This window comes from Microtus oregoni, unplaced genomic scaffold (genome assembly GCF_018167655.1).
Source record: "Microtus oregoni isolate MIOR12 unplaced genomic scaffold, Mior012 000006F_ref0000085, whole genome shotgun sequence".
Taxonomy (NCBI): Eukaryota; Metazoa; Chordata; class Mammalia; order Rodentia; family Cricetidae; genus Microtus; species Microtus oregoni.
Window position 1 is genome coordinate 40,404,768 of NW_024543065.1, and position 19,782 is coordinate 40,424,549.

A 19,782-nucleotide genomic window follows, 5' to 3' on the forward strand; every position below is an offset into this window, starting at 1 on the left:
AAAAGAACTTTGGGTGACTGTCCAGGCAGCGAGATGTCTTTGTCATTTCTAGAGTTTGAAGTTTCTTAGTTCTTGTTTACTTAGGTAATATTGTATCTTTCTGGAGTCTTTGATGGAGTTAAGAATAGTTAGTTATAGTTATAGTTTTCCTTAGTTATGATAAAGATTATTGTAACTTTTACTTGATAACTGTTTTGTTATATGTAATTTTGCTATGTTAAAGTTAAACCTTTTTTTTTTGTTTAAACCGAAAAAGGGGAAATGATGGAGGAAGGTCATTGGCTAATAAAGGAACTGCCCTGGCCCATTTTATTGGTTAGAGGATAGGTGGGAGGAGAAAACAGGACAGAACACGGGGAGGAAGAGGAAGTGAGGTCAGAGACTCCACAGCTCTCTCGGGAGCAGACGCCTCAGAGAGAGACGCCATGCCCCGCTCCCAGGATGAAGCTCTGACCCAGGATGGACTAGGCTAGAATCTCCCCGGTAAGCGCACCTTGGGGTGCTACACACAGATGATTAGAAATGGGCTAAATTAATATGTGAGAATTAGCCTAGAAGAGAATGGGCCAAGCAGTGATTAAAAGAATACAGTGTCTGTGTAATTATTTTGGGCATAAAATAGCCGGGCAGGCGGCCGGGGGTGCTGAGAAAGCAGCCACCGCTGCCCTAATTATTACATTCCAGGACTGAAGAGATGGCTCAGAGGTTAAGAGCACTGACTACCCGTTGGGCGGTGGTGGCGCACACCTTTAATCCCAGCACTCGGGAGGCAGAGGCAGGCGGATCTCTGTGAGTTCGAGACCAGTCTGGTCTACAAGAGCTAGTTCCAGGACAGGCTCCAAAACCACAGAGAAACCCTGTCTCAAAAAACCAAAAAAAAAAAAAAGAAAGAAAGAAGAGACAGACAAGGGTGAGGCCATGAAGGGGCAGATACAAGCGAAGGTGTGCATTGCCAGAGTTTAGAGACTAGGTGTATGTGATAAAGATCAGCCTAGACTGGATGTGGTGGCGTTCTTCTTTAGCCCTAGTATTCTGGTGGCAGAGGCAGGCAGATCTCTGAGTTTGAGGCCAACCTATTCTACAGTGAGAGTTCCAAGACAGCCAGGGCTACATAGAGAAACCTTGCCTTGAAAAGCAAATCAACCATCAATCAATCAATAAGAATGAGGATTAGGTCAAATGGTGGTGGCGCACGCCTTTAACCCCAGCATTTGGGAGGCAGAGGCAGGTGGATCTCTGAGTTTGAGGCCAGCCTGGTCTACAAAGCGAGTTCCAGGACAGCCAGGACTGTTAACACAGAGAAACCCTGACTCAAAAAAAAAAAAAAAACCCAAAAAAAATCAAAACAAAAAAAACAACCACCACAAAAACCAAACCAAAACAACAACAAAAAAAAGAGGGTTAGGCAAAGAAAATTAATGTAGGAGGGTAGGAGGAGCAAATGAGGCTGAGCATTTATGTTGTACGGTGAGAAAGCTTATAGCGGGAGTCGTGCAAGGCAGCTTCTGAGAGAAAGAGAGTGGGAAAAGGGAAATGTGGACATATGCTGAGCTGGATCTCAAAGACAGCCTTCGCTGAGGAAAGGGCCTGTTGCAGGAATGTAGAAAACACGAGAATGTGGTAGACAAGTATCTATCAAATGGATGAAAAAGAGAGGTTACAGTTTGGGGACAGAGCAGAGAAACACTGAGGACAGGAAGGAAGTCCGGGATGGAGGAATAAGCATGTCTGGATACCGTGTACAGAAGAAGAGCAACTGTGTGCTTATCTATCTATCTATCTATCTATCTATCTATCTATGAGGCCGCATCTTTCTATGTAATCTTGGCTGTCCTGGAGCTGAATATGTAGGCCAGGCTGGCCTCAAACTCACCGAGAACTGCCTGCCTCTGTCTCAAGTGCTGGCATTAAAGATCACCACACCTGGCTGTCAAGTACTTTGCTTATTTGTTTTGTTTTTTTTTGGCCGGGCGATGGTGGCGTACGCCTTTAATCCCAGCACTAGGGAGGCAGAGGCAGGTGGATCTCTGTGAGTTCAAGACCAGCCTGGTCTACAGAGCTAGTTCCAGGACAGGCTCCAAAGCCACAGAGAAATCCTGTCTCGAAAAACCAAAAAAAAAAAAAAAAAAAAAAAAAAAAAGAGACAGGGTTTCTCTGTGTGGCCCTGGCTGTCCTGGAACTCTCTCTGTAGACCAGGCTGGCCTCAAACTCAGAGATCCGCCTGTCTCTGCCTTCTGAGTGCTGGGATTAAAGATGTGTGCCACCACACCCAGCCCTCAAGTAGTTATTAGACAGAGGTGTTCTGTTTGAAAATGGGAAACAACCAATTTTTGTTGTTGCTTTGGGGCAAGCCTCCCTGTCCTGTCTCCATAGAACTTGCATTGATCTTCCTGCATGCCGGGGTTACGGCCGTGTACAATTATACCTTGCTTAATTTTTCACAGTTTTTCTGAACACCCCAAGGAGCTTCATTTCAATTACTTACAAGAGGTTTTATTTATAGGCATCTTTCCAGTGGCTACCCCACTGAAGGGGAAGTGGATATGTTAAAACTCCATGTCCAAAAGCAATTTGGGAAGAAAAAGATTTATTTCAGCTTGTAACTGTCAGGTCACAGTTCATCACTGAGAGAAGTCAGGGCAGTAACTCAAAGCAGGAATCTGGAAGCAAGAACAGAAGTGGAGGCCGCAGAGAAGCACTTAAGGCTGGCTCAGTCTGCTTTCTTTTATATCCCAGGATAACCTGCCAAGGGTTGTACCATCTACAGCAGGCTCAGCCATTCTACATGAATCATTAATCAGGAAAATTCCCTATAGATTTGCCTACAGACCAATTTTATTGCAGCATTTTCTTGATTAAGATTCCTTCTTTTGCCAGGCAGTGATAGCACACGCCTTTAATCCCAGCACTCGAGAGGCAGAGGCAGGAGGATCTCTGTGAGTTCAAGGCCACCTTGGTCAACAAAGTGAGTTCCAGGGCAGACAAAGCTAGCAGAGAAACCCTGTCTCAAAATAAAAACAAACAAAGCAACAACAAGAAAAGATTCCTTCTTTACAGCAGACTGTAGCTCAGCAATTCTTAATCTATGGTTTGCAATCATGGGGGTTGGGTGGTGGTGGCGCACGCCTTTAATTCCAGCACTCAGGAGGGAGAGGCAGGTGGATCTCTGTGAGTTCAAGGCCAGCCTAGTCTACAACAGCTAGTTCTATGACAGGCTCCAAAGCTACAGACAAGGTACAGAGAAACCCTGTCTCAAAAAACCAAAGAGAAAAAAAAACCCAACCCAAAAAACAGAAATAGTGTCTTACCTTAATTCTGGTAGGCAATAAATAGTAAATAATAGTAATATCAATAGCCTGTATTGTGTTTTGGGGGGTATAAGGGACTTTCCTGGGTTACACACTGAACACAGGAATCTTCCATTTAATAACCCTGTTCTGGAACAAGCTTATTCGCTCACGCAACACTTTTGTTTAATCTGTTTAAAGTTTTTGTTTGAAATCAGTTTAGCAAATTTCCATTTCCTTTACAGTTTTGTTGTTGTTGTTTTATTTGTTTTTCAAAATAGGGCTTCTCTGTGTAGCCCTGGCTGTCCTGAAACTCTTGCGGACAAGGCTGGCCTCAAACTCTCTGGCTTCTGCCTCCCAAGTGCTGGGACTAAAGGGGTGTACTGATACTCTCATGGCTTTTTTTTTTTCCTGTTTTTTTTTTTTAATTTATTTTATGTGCATTGGTGTTTTTGCCTACATGTATGTCTGTGTGAGGATGCCAGATCCCCTGGAGCTGGAGTTACAGACAGTTCAGATGTGAGCTGCCATGTGGGTGCTGGGAATTGAACCAGGGTCCTCTGGCAGAGCAGCCGGTGCCCTTAACCACCATCTCTCCAGCTTCTTTATGGCTTTATTGTACATCCTTAGTTTTGGTTGATTCTCTGCTCTTCTCCTCTTTCCCATCTCCCCTGGAATCTTTCCATTATCAGTTATCCCCCTTCATCATTTTTTCTTTCTTTCTTCCTTCCTTTCTTTCTTTCTTTCTTTCTTCCCTCTTTCTTTTATAAAAACAGGCAGCTATTAAGTGAAGGGCATCAGGTCAGAGTCCAACCATGGTGTCAGATCTAAAGGAGAAGGGACTGGGACAAGGAGAGACCCTCCTCTCGAATGGTGAAGCAATTTACCTCTCCTGGGAACAGAGGGGTGCCTTATGATTCTTCGGTCGAGTGGGGACCAGGTCTTTATCCCCCTTACCCGTCCTAGGATTCCCAGTATCCTGTCTTAGGTTGGGGGATTTCCTGCCATAAGTCACCCGTCCTTGGAGCTCCTCAAATGAGAGTATCTAGCGAGATTTAAAGTAAACAGATCACAGGGCGCCCTGGCTTAGGCTATGTGGAGGGTACTCCTCGTGCCTGGCACCATGCCATTTTGAGCCGGTTTCTACAACCTCTGTATGGTGTGCTGTTCAGGCGAGGATCCACACTAACTCCCGTCATTGGGCCCCTGCATCTATCATTAATGAAAAGGCTGTGAGGAGCTCCTCAAACAAAATATAATGATATAATTTTGGGCACCAATAACTCCATCTTCCAGACAAGAAGAAAGGGTGTTTTCCAAACCCAGTATTCACCTTTTAATCTGGCCTTAGGTATCCTCCTTTCTAATGCCTATTCCACACAAAATTACGTGTGCTGCCTGCCAACAATTAGGGCAGTGTAAAAGGGATCTAAATCTAAAATTTTTAACATATGCATTAAACCCAAACACTTTACAGCGTGTGTCAATCCTTTCCCAACATCTATAAGCAGTTATAAGTATCAGGTCAATTGTAGTAAGAGCACAATGACATACATTGTTGTTATTAAATACTACCAGTTCCAGTCTCTGAACAGCAGGGACAGGAACCCCAATCTTTCCCCTTCTTAAGAGGCGTTAATATTTTAATTAAAATTAGTTCAGTGTCCCAAAGATTAAAACTGTCAGATGTTTAGTCTGCATCAGAAGCAGCTTAGCATTTGTGCTTCAGGGCAGGTGGGATTTCTGAGTGAGGTGAGCTGGAGTCAGCTATCTAAAGCACATCCTGGCACTTATCTCAGGCGGGTCTCCCTGGACTCTCTAGGGGCAGAAATGACACCCTGCAGAGTGGCCTAGCAGGTTCTGTTATCAGGCACTCCTCTCCTTGGGGGCAGGAAAGGCCGGACCAAGGAACTCTCCCCAGTCGCCTCTGGAACTCCTCTGTGGGCATCTGCAGCCTCGACATCAGATCCAGCTTTTATTTTCTTTCTGTGAAAAAAGCATAAACATATCCTCGACCCCAAATATACATAGGTCGGGTTTTTTCATAATGCATTGTAAGGGCTTTTCCACCTTGCCCTAGCAAAGGTTAGCTTGGTGTTATCAAGCCAGATCCGTTTGTATCAGGATCTGTTGGCAACATTTTATGAGTTGCTTTCAAGGAGCCTTGTTACGCTCCACAATTTTTTTTTTATTATTATTAGCCATATATGCACTTCTTCCATTGGAAGAGCCATTTGTAAAATTTAGCATAAAATCCTTTAAGGGATTTTTTGCTATAATATTAGCAAAATACAGGTGTGTGAATTGTAGCAATGATCTGGGAAAAGATTATTGTTTTTGCCTTTGAATTGAGCAAAGACAACTGTCTAGGAATCAATCTTAAAATTATCAATGAATGGGGGCTGGAGAGATGGCTCAGCGGTTGAGAGCATTGCCTGCTCTTCCAAAGGTCCTGAGTTCAATTCCCAGCAACCACATGGTGGCTCACAACCATCTGTAATGAGGTCTGGTGCCCTCTTCTGGCCTGCAGGCATAAAAGCAGACAGAATACTGTATAAATAATAAATAAATAAATAAATAAATAAATAAAATATTTAAAAAAATTATCAATGAATTTATTGTTTAGTATAAGAAACATTGATCATAGTCAATATTTTGTCAAACCATTTTTTAGCCTTTATCCTGTCCTTTTGTATCAGACAGGCTACTATTTTAAATTAAGAGTTTAATATCTTAACTGGCAAAACTGAGAAGGTTTAGCCATAAACAGCATTTTTTATAAAACTGTTGTAGAATAAGTTTTATATTTAATATACACATACTTGCGATAGCTGAATTATAATTAATATACTGTATTTGTTGATTACTGTATACTTTACCTGTTGATTTATGTTTTACCTGCTTGAGTACCTGTTAGGCAGCTTTCTTTAAACTCTCTATTGGAAACTGTTTTTTTTTTGTAAGAATTTTACCTAGCGGCTTAAGGTCTTACATAAGAATATTATAACTAGGGCTTTAACCATTGGACATCCAACCAAAAGTTTGTAAGCTATCCTCCTAAGTTTTAAGTCTGCCTTGCAGATAGGAAAATGGAAAAAGGAAGGACTTTAACTAATAATGCTGGCCTCGTTAGACACCAACATGTAAAAGAATGAAAATAGATCTACATCCATCTCCATGTACAAAACTTAAGTTTAAATGAGCCAAAGGCCTTAGCATATAAAAATTATGTTGAACCTCACAGAGAAAAAATTTTTGAAGCACACTTTGCCACATCTCAAACACAGCCTCAGTGGCACAAACATTTGGAGAAACCATAAATCTCCTGAACTGAGAAACTTTTGTATAACAAGGCTATATAGTGAGAAAAGATCTTTACTTATCATAAATCCATTCCAAAAATATATGAAGAACTCAGGAAATTAGTTATTAAAAATTTAATCCAAGGGCAGTGGTGGCGCACGCCTTTAATCCCAGCACTCAGGAGGCAGAGACAGGCGGAACTCTGTGAGTTCAAGGCCAGCCTGGTCTACAAGAGCTAGTTCCAAGTCAGGCTCCAAAACCACAGAGACCACCACTGGCAGGAACCGGTCATTGCAAATAAAAAAAAAAAATTTCTTTGCCGGGCGGTGGTGGCACACGCCTTTAATCCCAGCACTCGGGAGGCAGAGGCAGGTGGATCTCTGTGAGTTCGAGGCCAGCCTGGTCTACAAAGGGAGTTCCAGAACAGGCTCCAAAGCTACAGAGAAACCCTGTCTCGAAAAAACCAAAAAAGAAAAAAAAAAAAAAAGAAAAAAAATTTAATCCAAAAAATTTGTTATCTAAACTGAAAACTCTCAGACGAACTTAAAAATGACCGAGACACTTAAAAAATGTTCAAACATAACAACCGTTAGCCCTCAGAGAATGCAAACCAAAACTCTGAGATTTTATCTTATCCTTGTAGAAATGACCAAGATTAAAAATTATTGTTAACAATTTATGCTTAAGAAAAGGTGGATAAGGAAAAAAACCTTATTTTTCGAAGTGTAACTGGTGCTGGAAGTATAAACTGACAGTCACCTTTTGATCACACATAGTATTGAAAAACCTGGATAAACCAGACTCCTCCAGCAGGAAGAGAAGAAACAAAAATCCAGGGCCAGCCTGTTCAGCGACCCTGCATCAGGAACTAGCAGAAGACAAAGCCAGACTGCAATCCTGATAACAATCCCGAGAAACAGTGAGTCTCCCCAGTGAGATTATCATTGTACTGTTTTAGGAACTAGCCCAAGAGAAAGCCAGACCAGATTTTAAGAATAATCTTGAGAAAGAGGGAGTTTCCCCCTGCAGGTACTACTGTTTTAGGAACTAGCTGATTACGACCTTGGGAGTGGTCCCCAGAGGCAGGAAGTTGTCCCCCCCGTGACCACCACTGGATTTTTGGAATTTATGACCCTCCTGGACCACTGGGCTGTGGTCCCTTTTTTCAAAAATTCTTTCTCCCGGTCACTCGGGGTCGAACTCCTCCCCCGCCAACCAAGGCCACGTGTGCGACCTCAGCAAGGATGGTCTTTGGCGAACCATGGGGGGCCCCATGCCATCCCAAGACCCAAGTGAGAGTCTCCCCAGCACTGAGGGACCCTCATTCTGTCTATTTTTTGAAATTAGGCAAATATCTACCTCAAAACTTAGCAATACCCCTTTTGGGCCTAAATACAAAGTTGTTTAACCATAAGACCATGTGCTCAGCTATGTTTACAGCAGAATTACTTTATCATAGCCAGAATCTGAAAATCCAAATGTATCTCTTTTACATCTAGGATAAATGAGACATCTTTCTTCTAAATATCCATGAAAACCACAAAATATCTTGGTGTAACTTTAAGCAAGCAGGACAGAAGTTTTGGGTCCTGTCATCTCTGCCTGTGAAGGCGGAAATGTTTTTTATTTTTAACCATTATCATTTGTTAGAGTATAACTCTGGCCCTTAATAAATTTAATTAAGAGGCCTGAGGCCTGAGTCTCAGCATTCCATCCTGAAGCCACACCTGGCAGCAGGAAAGAACCTCAAGCTGAAACAATAGGACTCCCACCCAAGAGCAGGCCGTACAAAAGGAAAAACTTTTTCCATGCCGGGCGGTGGTGGCGCACGCCTTTAATCCCAGCACTCGGGAGGCAGAGGCAGGCGGATCTCTGTGAGTTCGAGACCAGCCTGGTCTACAAGAGCTAGTTCCAGGACAGGCTCCAAAACCACAGAGAAACCCTGTCTCGAAAAAAAAAAAAAAAAAAAAGAAATAAACAAAAGGAAAAACTTGTATAAGAACTTTAAATCTTGAAAGATCCCCTACTTTCTTGGGAAAGCAGAAGAAACATAGCAAAAATGACAATTTTACTGAAAGTAGTTTACAGATTCAGTGTAAATATCCATTAAAAATTATAGCAACATTCCTCACAGAACTCACATACAGATTTTAATGTAAATGTTCATTAAAATTATAGCAAAACTTTTCACAGAACTCAAAAGAACAATGTAGAACTCAAAAGAACAATCCTCAACCTTATACGAAAGAAATAAAAACTCAGGATAGCCTAAACAACTCTAAAAATCCTCTGAATGTATCACAATCTTTGATTTTAAAACTTTTTTTTTTTTACAGAAACACATCATTTTTTCTTTCTTTCTTCCTTCCTTTCTTTCTTTCTTTCTTTAATCTAACTTTATTTTTTATGTGCATTGGTGCAAAGGTATCAGATCCCCTGGAACTGAAGTAACAGACATTTGGGAGCTGCCATGTGGGTTGGGAATTGAACGTGGGTCCTCTGGAAGAGCACTCAGTGTTCTTAGCTGCTGAGCCATCTCTCCAGCCCCCTTCATTTTCTTATCATATGGGCCTTAAAGGCCCCTCCTCCCTTAAAGCCCCTTTCTAGTTTCCTTGGCTCTACATCCACACTCCCACATACATGTATGTATGCGTGTGTGTTTGGGAAAGCAGGATCTGCATATAAAAGCAAACGTTCAGTATTAGTCTTTCTGAGCCTGGTGCCTCACTTAACATTTTTCCATCTTTTAGCCATTTTCCTGAAATTTCACAATTTTACTTTTCTTCGCAGCCCCAAACAGTTTCATGGTGGGTAGGTAGCACATTTTCATGATCCGTTCGTGAGTTGATGGACAACTGTACTGATCATTTTTCCTGGCCGCTGTGAATAGAGCAGCAATGAACATGGAGACACAAGCATCTTCCTGGAAGAATCTAGAATCCTTTGAGGACACACCTAGGAGTGACACAGCTATAATACGATAGCTCTATTTTTTAAAAAGACGGTTTCAGACTGATTTACATCGTGGCTACACACTTTACACTGCACACAATCAATAAAAATTCTCTTTTCCCCACATTCTCACCAGCATTCGCTGTCATCAATTAATTAATTCATTTATTCATTTGTTTGTTTAGGTGGTAGCCATTCTCACTGGGGTGAGATAAAATCTCAAAGTGCGGGCTGGAAAGACGGCTCAGAGGTTAAGAGCAGTAGCAGCACTTCCAGAGGTTCCAAGTTCAATTCCCAGCACCCACATGGCTCACAACCATCTATAACGAGAGCTGGTACCCTCTTCTGGCCTGCAGGCGGAACACTATATACATAATAAATAAAACTTTTAGCCGGGCGGTGGTGGCGCACGCCTTTAATCCCAGCACTTGGGAGGCAGAGGCAGGCGGATCTCTGTGAGTTCGAGACCAGCCTGGTCTACAAGAGCTAGTTCCAGGACAGGCTCCAAAGCCACAGAGAAACCCTGTCTCAAAAAACCAAAAAAAAAAAAATCTCAAAGTAGTTTTAATTTGCATTTTCCCCAATGGTTGAAGAAATTAAACATTAAAAAAATATTTTCCATTTGTATTTTTTCTTCTGAGACCTCTTTGTTCATTTCTTAGCCCATTTTTAGAATGATTTTTTTTTTGTTTGTTTGTTTTTCGAGACAGGGTTTCACTGTAGCTTTGGAGCCTGTTCTGGAACTTGGAACTAGCTCTTGTAGAGCTGGCCTCAAACTCACCTGCCTGCTGGGATTAAAGGCAAGCACCACCACTGACCGGCATGATTTGTTTTTGTTTTAATTGTGTGTATACATGTGTGTCTGTGAGATCTGGGTATGTGCCTGTGAGTGTAGTGGTCAGTAAAGGCCAGAAGAGGGCACTAGATCCCTGAAGTTGGAGTTTAAGTGCTCGTGAGTGTGTGTGTGTGTGTGTGTGTGTGTGTGTGTGTGTGTGTGTGTGTGTGTGTTTAGGTCCTCTGCAACCATCCACTCTTTTTTAATTTTTAAAAAATAAAGCCGAACATGGTGACACACACTTTTACTCCTGGCACTCAGGAGGCAGAAGCAGGTGGATCTCTGTGAGTTTGAGGCCAGCCTGGTCTACAGATGAAGTTCCAGGACAGCAAAGATATTACACAGAAAAACCAATCCTGTCTTGAGAAAGCAAATAAAATAAAATGCTTATTTATTTACTTTAGGTGTATGAGTGTTTTGCTTGCATATTCTACCAAAGCGCCAAATGCTCAAGGAGGCCAATAGCCTGCAGAGGTTCTCTGTCCTGTCCTCCTCAGCAGGTGGCAGGTCCTGCAGAGAGCTGCAGGTTTCACGAGTAAGCACCCGTGCTGAAGTCAAAGTCGGGTTTTGTTTTCTTTTTTGGGGTTTATTTTCTTTGCTTCTTCTTCTTCTTCTTCTTCTTCTTCTTCTTCTTCTTCTTCTTCTCCTTCTCCTCCTCCTCCTCCTCCTCCTCCTCCTCCTCCTCCTCCTCCTCCTTCTCCTTCTCCCTCTCCCTCTTCTTCTTCCTCCTCCTCCTTCTTCTTTTATTGATTTTTCAGGACAGGGTTTCTCAGTAGCTATGGAGCCTGTCACTCATGTTTCTGTTAGTAACCCAAATAAACACACAGGTCCACCAGACTCTAATGTAATTGTAAAACTGGTGGATGTCTATGAGCTTGGGGTCAGCCTAGTAGTCTATATAGTGAGTTCCAGGACAGCCAAGGCTACATAAAGAGACTCTGTCTCAAAATTAATTAATTAGTTAATTAAAAACTGTACACAAAGTTCAGTTGGTAGAGTGCTTGCCTTTCAAGCATGAGACCATAGGTTTGATTTCCCAGTGTTAGAAAAAGGAATAATTAGGGGTTGGAGAGATGGCTCAGTGGTTAAGAGCACTGGCTGCTCTTCCAAAGTACCTGGGATTAATTCCCAGCACCCACATGGCAGCTCCCAACTATTTGCAGCTCCAAGATCTGATACCCTCATTGCAGGCAAAACACCAATACACACAAAAAAATAAATAAAAATTTAGGGGGAGGGGGAGGGGGAGGGAAATGGGAAGCGGTGGTGGGGAGGAGGCAGAAATCTTAAATAAATAAATAAATAAATAAATAAAGGAAATAAATAAATAAAATTTATAATTTTTTTCTTCTATTTTTTTTGTTTTTTTAATGGTTTTATTCAATTTATTTTAATTTATATGTATGACTGTTTAATTTTTTTTTGTTTTTAAGATTTTGTTGTTGTTGTTGTTTGTTTTTCGAGATAGGGTTTCTCTGTGGCTTTGGAACCTGTCCTAGTAAATAAAAATTTAAAAAGGAATAATGATAATAATAATCACACAATGAAGATATCTTTTTCACGCAATCAAATTGAAGCTTGAGTTACATAGCTAGCTCTACCCAGGCAAGTGATTCCTTCCTTCCTTCCTTCCTTCCTTCCTTTCTTTTTCCTCTCTTTCTTTCTTTTTTCTTAAATTTATTTATTTAATTTTCAAGTGTGTGGGTGCTTTGCCTGCTTGTACATCTGCGCAGCACATGTGCCTGGTGCCCGAAGAGGTCAGAAGAGAGCATTAGATTCCTCAGAACTGGAACCATGGATGCCTGTGAGCTATCACATGAAAGCTAGGAATTGAACTCCAGTCCTCTGCAAGCGCAACCAGTATTCGTAACCACTGAGCCATCTCAACCTCAATTTCTTTCATCCTCAATAGCTACTGAAAATCATTAATCAGTTTAATCACTGGGGTGGGGGGGGCGCATGCGCGCATAGACGCTAAGGACAACCTAACACGTGTCATTCTTTAGGCATCATTCACTCTACAAAAAAGTTATTTTTTAAAGATTTGGGTTTTTTGGGGGTTTTTTGGTGGTGTTGTTGCTGCTTTCTTTCTGTTTTTTTGTTTGTTTGTTTGTTTGTTGTTTTGAATTTTCGAGACAGGGTTTCTCCGTAGCTTTTGGTTCCTGTCCCGGAACTAGCTCTGTAGACCAGGCTGGTCTCGAACTCATAGAGATCCACCTGCCTCTGCCTCCCAAGTGCTGGGATTAAAGGTGTGCGCCACTACCGCCCAGCCTGTTTTTGTTTTTTTGAGACAGGGTTTCTCTGTATAGCCCCTGGCTATCATAGAAGTCATTCTGTGGACCATGATGGACTCAAATTCAGAGATCCACCTGGGGATTAAAAGTGTGCATCACCACTGCCCAGCTTAAAGATGTCCTTTTATTGTTTTAAGTTACATGGAGGTGTGTGTGTGTGTGTGTGTGTGTGTGTGTGCATGTGTGCACACGAGTGCAGGTTAGGGCAGGGCTCAGATTTCCTGGAACTAGAGTTACCTTATGACGTAGGTGCCAGTGGTTCCATTCCTGGTCCTCTGGAAGAGCAGCGTGCTCTTAACCACTGAGCCATCTCCCTGGCCCTGCCTCCAATTTCTTTTTGAGACAGGATCTCTTGACCTGAAATTCACAAAGGAGGCAAGGCTGGTTGGCTTATGAGCCCCAGGAATATGCCTGTCTCTGCTTCCCAGGACTGCGATTACAAGTGGCTACCTAGCACCACACCTGGCTTTAGGGCTCTGGGGATTGATTGCAGGTCCTTGGACAAGCACTATACCTACAGTCTCAAATAAGCTTCATATTCAGATTAAGAGCCTAGTAAAGAAAGGTATTCAACTGGCATTTTTAAGGTTAGTAATAATCAAAAGTGAACTGTTTTCTTTTCTTTGATTATTTATTTTATATGCACTGATGTTTTGTCTGCATGTATATCTGTGTGGGGGTGTCAGATCCCCTAGAACTGTAGTTACGGACAGTTGTGAGCTGCAAGTGTGGGTGTTTGGATTTGGACCCAGGTCCTCTGGAAGAGCAGCCAGTGCTCAACCACTGAATGGTCTCTCCAACCCATTAACTATTTTTTCTTTCTTCCTTCCTTCTTTTTCCTTCTTTTTTTTCCTTTCTTTCTTTTTCTTTTTTCTTTTGTTTTTTCAAGACAGAGTTTCTCAGTAGCTATGGAGCCAGTCCTGAAATTCGCTCTGCAGACCAGGCTGGCCTTGAACTCACAGAGATCCACCTGCCTCTGCCTCCGAGTGTGATGTGCATCACCACAGCCCAGAGCGAACTGTTTTCTTATGGGATGTAGAAGTACACTACTTTCTGAGTCCTTATTAGAAAATTTTGCATAATTTCTGAGATGCTGGGATCAAACCCTGGCTTCAGCCACACTCTACTAAAGGGAGCCACATCCCAGGCCTCTTTCTGGACTTTATAGATGTCCTCTGGCCTCTCTGGAGAGCCAAATATAGCGGGCCTCTGACTTGCAGAGGACGTTGGAGCTCAGCAGGGGGCGCTGGAACGGAGCAAGTGTAAACAGAGAACAAGCCTTGAAAGAGTCCTATAAACCACGAAGTGACTCACTCATTCCTGGGCGCAGTTAGTTAAGTAAGATAAATAGAAATCGTAAGGAGCAAAGGCTTTAGCTGCAGAGGAGTGCAGAGACCTTAATAAAACAAGTGCAAATTCAAGGTCATTGCTTTGTGAGGGGGAAAAAGGGGTCTTAATTACCTCAAGTCAGGCGACAGTTGCGGAGAGTAAAGCCGGTTCACAAGGTCAGTCAGCAGCTGAGGAGATTAACAGCTCTTGCATTAGTACTTAGAAACGTAAATTCATAAGGGCTCACGCTACGATCCTTCGATCCGATCCTTCGCCACACAGAGGGATAAAGAAAAGCTACCAGTAACACCAGCTCTAGGGGAGCTGGGGCCAAAGGTCACTCTGGGCCACAAGGGGAGGCCCCATTTTTTTTTTCAAGAAAAGAAAAGAAACAACAACAACAAAACTTTTAAAAACCACAACCTAATAAATTCTACCGACTGTTTACTTAGAAAATACTTGTGAGGTCATTGCACCATGGACCCAAACATCAGAGATACCCAATGCTGCCAGAGGATACAGGAACTTACAGACATTCAACGTTTTCAGTTAAGGAGAGAGGGAAGGATGGGAAAGATTGAGAGGAGGAGAGGAGGAAGGAGGGCATGCAAGGATTAAACTCAGATCGTCAAGCTTGGCGGCAAATATTTTCACCCACCTGGTCATCTTATTGAGCCCTGTTTTTTGGTTTTACTTTTTTTCTTTTTTAAAAAAATGACATTGACTGGTTTTTGTTTTTTGTTTTTGTTTTTCGAGACAGGGTTTCTCTGTAGCTTTGGAGCCTGTCCTGGAACTCCCTTTGTAGACCAGGCTGGCCTCGAACTCACAGAGATCCGCCTGTCTCTGCCTCCCGAGTGGTGGGATTAAAGGCATGCACCACCACAGCCCGGCAATACTGACTGTTTTATATAGACATTTCCTTCGTTATTGATGTTTCTGAAGAGCCAGCCTGCTTTCATCTTTTTTTTTTTTAAAAAAAAAAAAGATTTATTACGTAACAGTGTTCTGCCTGCATCTATGCTTGCATGCCAGAAGAGGGCACCAGATGGCTGTGAGCCACCATGTGGTTGCTGGAAACTGAACTCAGGACTTCTGCAAGAGCAGTCTCTCCAGCCTTTTTTTTTTTTAATAACATTTTTTTTCATTTATTTTACATAAAAATGGAATGCTTCATGAATTTGTATTTTGTCCTTGTGCAGGGGCCATGCTAATCTCTGTATCATCTTAATTTTAGTATATGTGTTGCCAAAGCAAGAACAACCTCTTTAAAGAAAAAACATTCATTTATTATTTTTTTTTAGATTTATTTTGCTCATTAGAGTGTTTTGCCTACACATATGTCTGTGCACCACGTTGCATGCCTGAGGGAGTGGTGAGCCTCCACATGCATGCTGGGAATCGAACCTGAGTTCCTCACAAGAACAGCAAGTTCTCTTAACCACCGAGCCAGTTCTCCAGCCGCTGCTTATTTATAGTTTTTAAGTTCGTATGTGTATGGGAGGAGCTGCTCCAGAGGCCAGAAGAGGACATTGGATCCATCCCCTGTTCCCAGAAGCTGTGAGCCGCCACCATATGTGGGTCCTGGGTGTTAAACTCGGTCGTCTAGAGGAGCAGCACTCGGTCCTCAAGACTGAGCTGTCTATCCACGCAGCCCCTTTTAGACGAGGTCTCCTGTCTTCAGGACTGGCCTCAAACCCGCCACAGCCAAGGAAGACCTTGAACTTCCTGCCGAACCTCCCTCATGCTGGGATTCTGGAGAGAAACCAGCACAGTACGTTTATCTGGTGTTGGAAACGCTCGGCTCTACCCCGTCTGGGAGGAGGAGCGATTGAGTCAGCGGTTACATGGGCTGGAGACTGTCTCCAAGGCAGGGCCCGAGTGCATCCAGCTGGTGATTTCACCATGGCTCAAGCAAGAAGCTGAGGAAAGTCTACTGAATTAGGAAACTATGCAATAAATCAGCTGGGGAAAATTAATGCTGTCAGTTTTGTTCTTGGCATGTTGACCCAGCCAGCCTGGGCGATTCTCGGCTGTTAGAGCTGGCTGGATGTTTAGTGAGATCATCTGGACCTCTTCTTAGAAGCTATCAGTAGTGTTCCCTGACCCCAACCAAAACTGTCTGCAGCCACTGCGGTTGTTCCCCAGAGGTGATGCGACATATTAAGCTTTTTTCCTCCTCCTCCTCTTTCTCTTCCTCCTCTTCCTTCCTGAAACAGCCCAGGCTGGCCTGGAACTCACTCTCTAGATTAGGCTGGCTTCGAACTCAGAGATCCTCTTGCCTCTGCTTCTTAAGTGCTGACTATCACCCAGCAGCTTTTCTTTTTTTCATTATTTTGTTTTGATTTTTGCAGATGTCACAAGATAACTTTATTCAGAAGGAGCAACAGTGAAGATTTTAGAGGGCCACATGGCTCAGGGTGACAGCTGGCCAGAGCGAAAGTATCCCAGGACCTAGTTTCTTTCTTTTTTGGAAAGGTTTATTTATTATGTATTTGGCATTCTGCGTGTATGCCTGCAGGCCAGAAGAGGGCACCAGATCTGATTACAGATGGTTGTGAGCCACCATGTGGTTGCTGAGAGTTGAACTCAGGACCTCTGAGAGAGCAGTCAGGAATCTTACTGGCTAAGCCAGCCATCTCTCCAGCCCCCAAAACCTACTCTTGGTGTTTTTGTTTGTTGGTTTGTTTGAGACAGGGTTTCTTTGTGCAGCCCTGAATGTCCTGGCATTTGTTCTTGTAGACCAGGCTAGCTCAAACTCAGAGATCCACCTGTCTCTACCACCTAAGTAATGGGATTAAAGGCTTGCACCACCACCGACTGGCCTATTCTTGTTTTAAATAATTATTATTGTTTTGTCTATGTAGCATAGACTAGCCTTAATTTCACCATTCCCCTGTTTTAGTCCCCTGAGTGCTGGGGTTACAGGATTGTACCAGTTCCCCTGGCTTGTTCTGATTCCCAGCTCACCCATCTTCTTCAGTTCAGGGAATTTAACCTAAAACATTCAAAATGCTAGGCAAGAGATTTACCATTGAGCTGTAGGGAAAATGCAGAACTGAGTTAGCAAGATGGCTCAATGGGTAAGGCACCTGCTGCCAAGAAAACCACAGGCTTTGGACTTCTGATCTTCCTGCCACCTTCTCCCAAACTGGCTCATCACTTTTTCCCCGGGGTGGGGGAGAGAGGAGTGCAGTTTGAGACAGGGTTTCTCTGTTATGTGGTTCTGGCTGTCCTGGAACTCACTGTGTAGATAACATTGGCCTCAAACTCACAGAGATCTGTCTGTCCCTGCTTCCCGAGTGCTGAGATTAAAGGTATGCACCACCACGCCTGGCCTGACTCTTTACTGCTGTATTTTTGACACTTGAGGTTCTTGCCTCTGCCCCTCCCAGAGCTAAGAAATTTCTATGTGCGGCAAACAGTTTGCCAAAGGCAATTATTCTTCTGCTGGTTACACAATCCAGGGCCTATAAACCCAGTGATACCGGCTCTACTAGGCTCTCTTGCCCAGGTTTGCTGTGACCCCAGGGCAGGTCCCACGAAAACCATATGCTCCAGGGCTCTCTGAAGTAATTCAAACCAGCTGATCCTCTTGCCTACACCTTCACAACATTCCCTCTGCCTCTTTTTTAATTTCTTGTGCATCGGTGTATTGCCTGAATGTTTAACTGTGTGAGGATGTTGGATCCCCTGGGACTGGAGTTACAGATAGTTGTGGAAGAGTAGCCAGTATTCTTAACTGCAGAGCCATCTCTCCACCCCCTCCCTTTGCTTAAGTGCTAACTTAGTCTGGGTTACTGTTGCTATGATGAAACACCACTACCAACAGGATGTTGAGGAGGAAAGGGTTTATTTGCCTCAAGCTTCTGCATCTTAGTGCATCACTGAAGGAAGTCAGGACAGGAACTGAAACAGAGCAGGGATCTGGAGGCAGGAGCAGAGGCAGAGGTCATGGAGAGGTGCTGCTTACTGGATTTGCTCTCTGTGGTTTGCTCAGCCTGCTTTTTGTAGAACCTAGGAAAACCAGCCCAAGGAGAGCACCATTCAATGGGCTAGGCCCTCCCCCAACATCCACTAATTTAAAAAAATGCTTGAAGGCTTGCCTACAGCCTTATGTTCTGGAGACATTTTCTTAATTGGGATCCCCTCCTCTCAGATGACTCTAGCCTATGTCAAGCAGACATAAAATTAGTCAGTGTGAGCGCACCTCCCCCCACAGAAAGGAAGGAAGCTGCCAGGCATGATGGCATACACCTTTAATCCCAGTCCTGGGGAGGCACAGGCACGTGGATCTCTGTGAATCTGAGGCTAACCTGGCCTACATAGTAAGTTCCTGGAGAGCCAGGACTATATGGAAAATCCTATCTCAAATAAATAAACAAACAAATACATACATAAATAAAGATGGTGGTGGTAGTGACGATGACAGTGATAATAATAATAACACATAGAAAAGAAGGAAGCTTGCTTCACTAGAGGCAGGCAAGCTTGTGCATACTTGTAACCTCACCTCTCTAGAAGTTCAGCCTCGAGGGACATGAGTTCCAGACCCTCAGAACAGCTTGGGTTGCACCGTCAGATAGCAGGAAGATCTCTTCTTCCTGCCTCTTCCTCTTTTCTTTGAAACGCGGTCTTATTACATTGTTCAGATTGTTCTCACACTCACTATGTAGCTAGATGTGGTGGTGCACACCAATGCTCTGGGCTGTGTGGGGCCAGATGTGGTGATGCACACCAATGCTCTGGGTTGTGTAAGGCCAGATGTGGTAGTGTACACCAATGCTCTGTACTATGTGGGGCCAGATGTGGTGGTGCCCATCAATGCTCTGCACTGTGTAGGGGCAGATGTGGTGGTGCACTCATTTAATCCAAGCACTTAGGAAGCAGAGGCAGGTGATCTCTGATTTCCAGTCCAGCCCATTCTACATAGCAGTTTCCAGGCTAGCCACGGGTGGGGGTTCAGGGAGATGTATTATTTACTTGTGGGGCTTAAACTCCTGAAGATCCTGCTACTACAGCCTCCAGAGTGCTGTGATTACAGGCACGAACAATGCCCAACTTTGTTATTCACTAAAAGGTGGATTTGTTTCTGTTTCATGTGTATGAGTGTTTTGCCTGCAGGTATGTCTGTGTACCACATGTGTGCAATGCCCCTGGAGTGCAGAAGAGGGCAAAAGATCCACTGGAACTGGAGTTAAAGGTTGTTAGGAACCCTCCAGTGTGGGTGCTGGGAATGGAACCCCCAGTTCTCTGCAGGAGCAGCCAGTGCTCCTAAGGCTAAACCATCTCACCAGTCCTTATCACACTTCCTTATTTTCCCAGATTTAATGAGTCCTGAGGCAGAGCTCTGGCACGAGTCTAGCCTTGCCTGGCAGGTCGGGCCAATGGTTTATATGCTTTATGCTCATTAAATCCTTCAGTCACTGAACAGACCTATAATGTGTACTTATATAATAAATCACAATGAAAAACAATAGAGGGAGTGAGACAAAACATGGTTTCATTTCATCCATGGCCTCCCCGCATGACATCCATTCCCATCTTTGCAGCCGATCCCATTTTGTCTTCACATCCAATTTCACATGTGGGGAACACATGGGAGGAGGATGTGGCCAGCTTCCATAACACACAGAGACTAAATTCCACAAGAATTCTCCCAGTCTGTATGAGGAAGAGTCTTACCACCTCTCTCTGTCTCTGTCTCTGTCTCGGGTGTGTGTGTGTGTGTGTGTGTGTGTGTGTGTGTGCGCATGTGTGTGTGTGTGCGCGCGCGCCCAGGCCC

The 19,782-nt window shown here is 43.5% G+C and overlaps 1 non-coding gene across 1 annotated transcript; it reads right to left on the reverse strand.

Annotated features, from left to right (window-relative positions):
* Window positions 1-15,154: 15,154 nt before the first annotated feature.
* LOC121450245 lies at window positions 15,155-15,260 on the reverse strand. The gene has a single exon (XR_005974574.1). It is a non-coding gene; the product is annotated as a U6 spliceosomal RNA (small nuclear RNA).
* Between the last annotated feature and the right edge of the window lie 4,522 nt (window positions 15,261-19,782).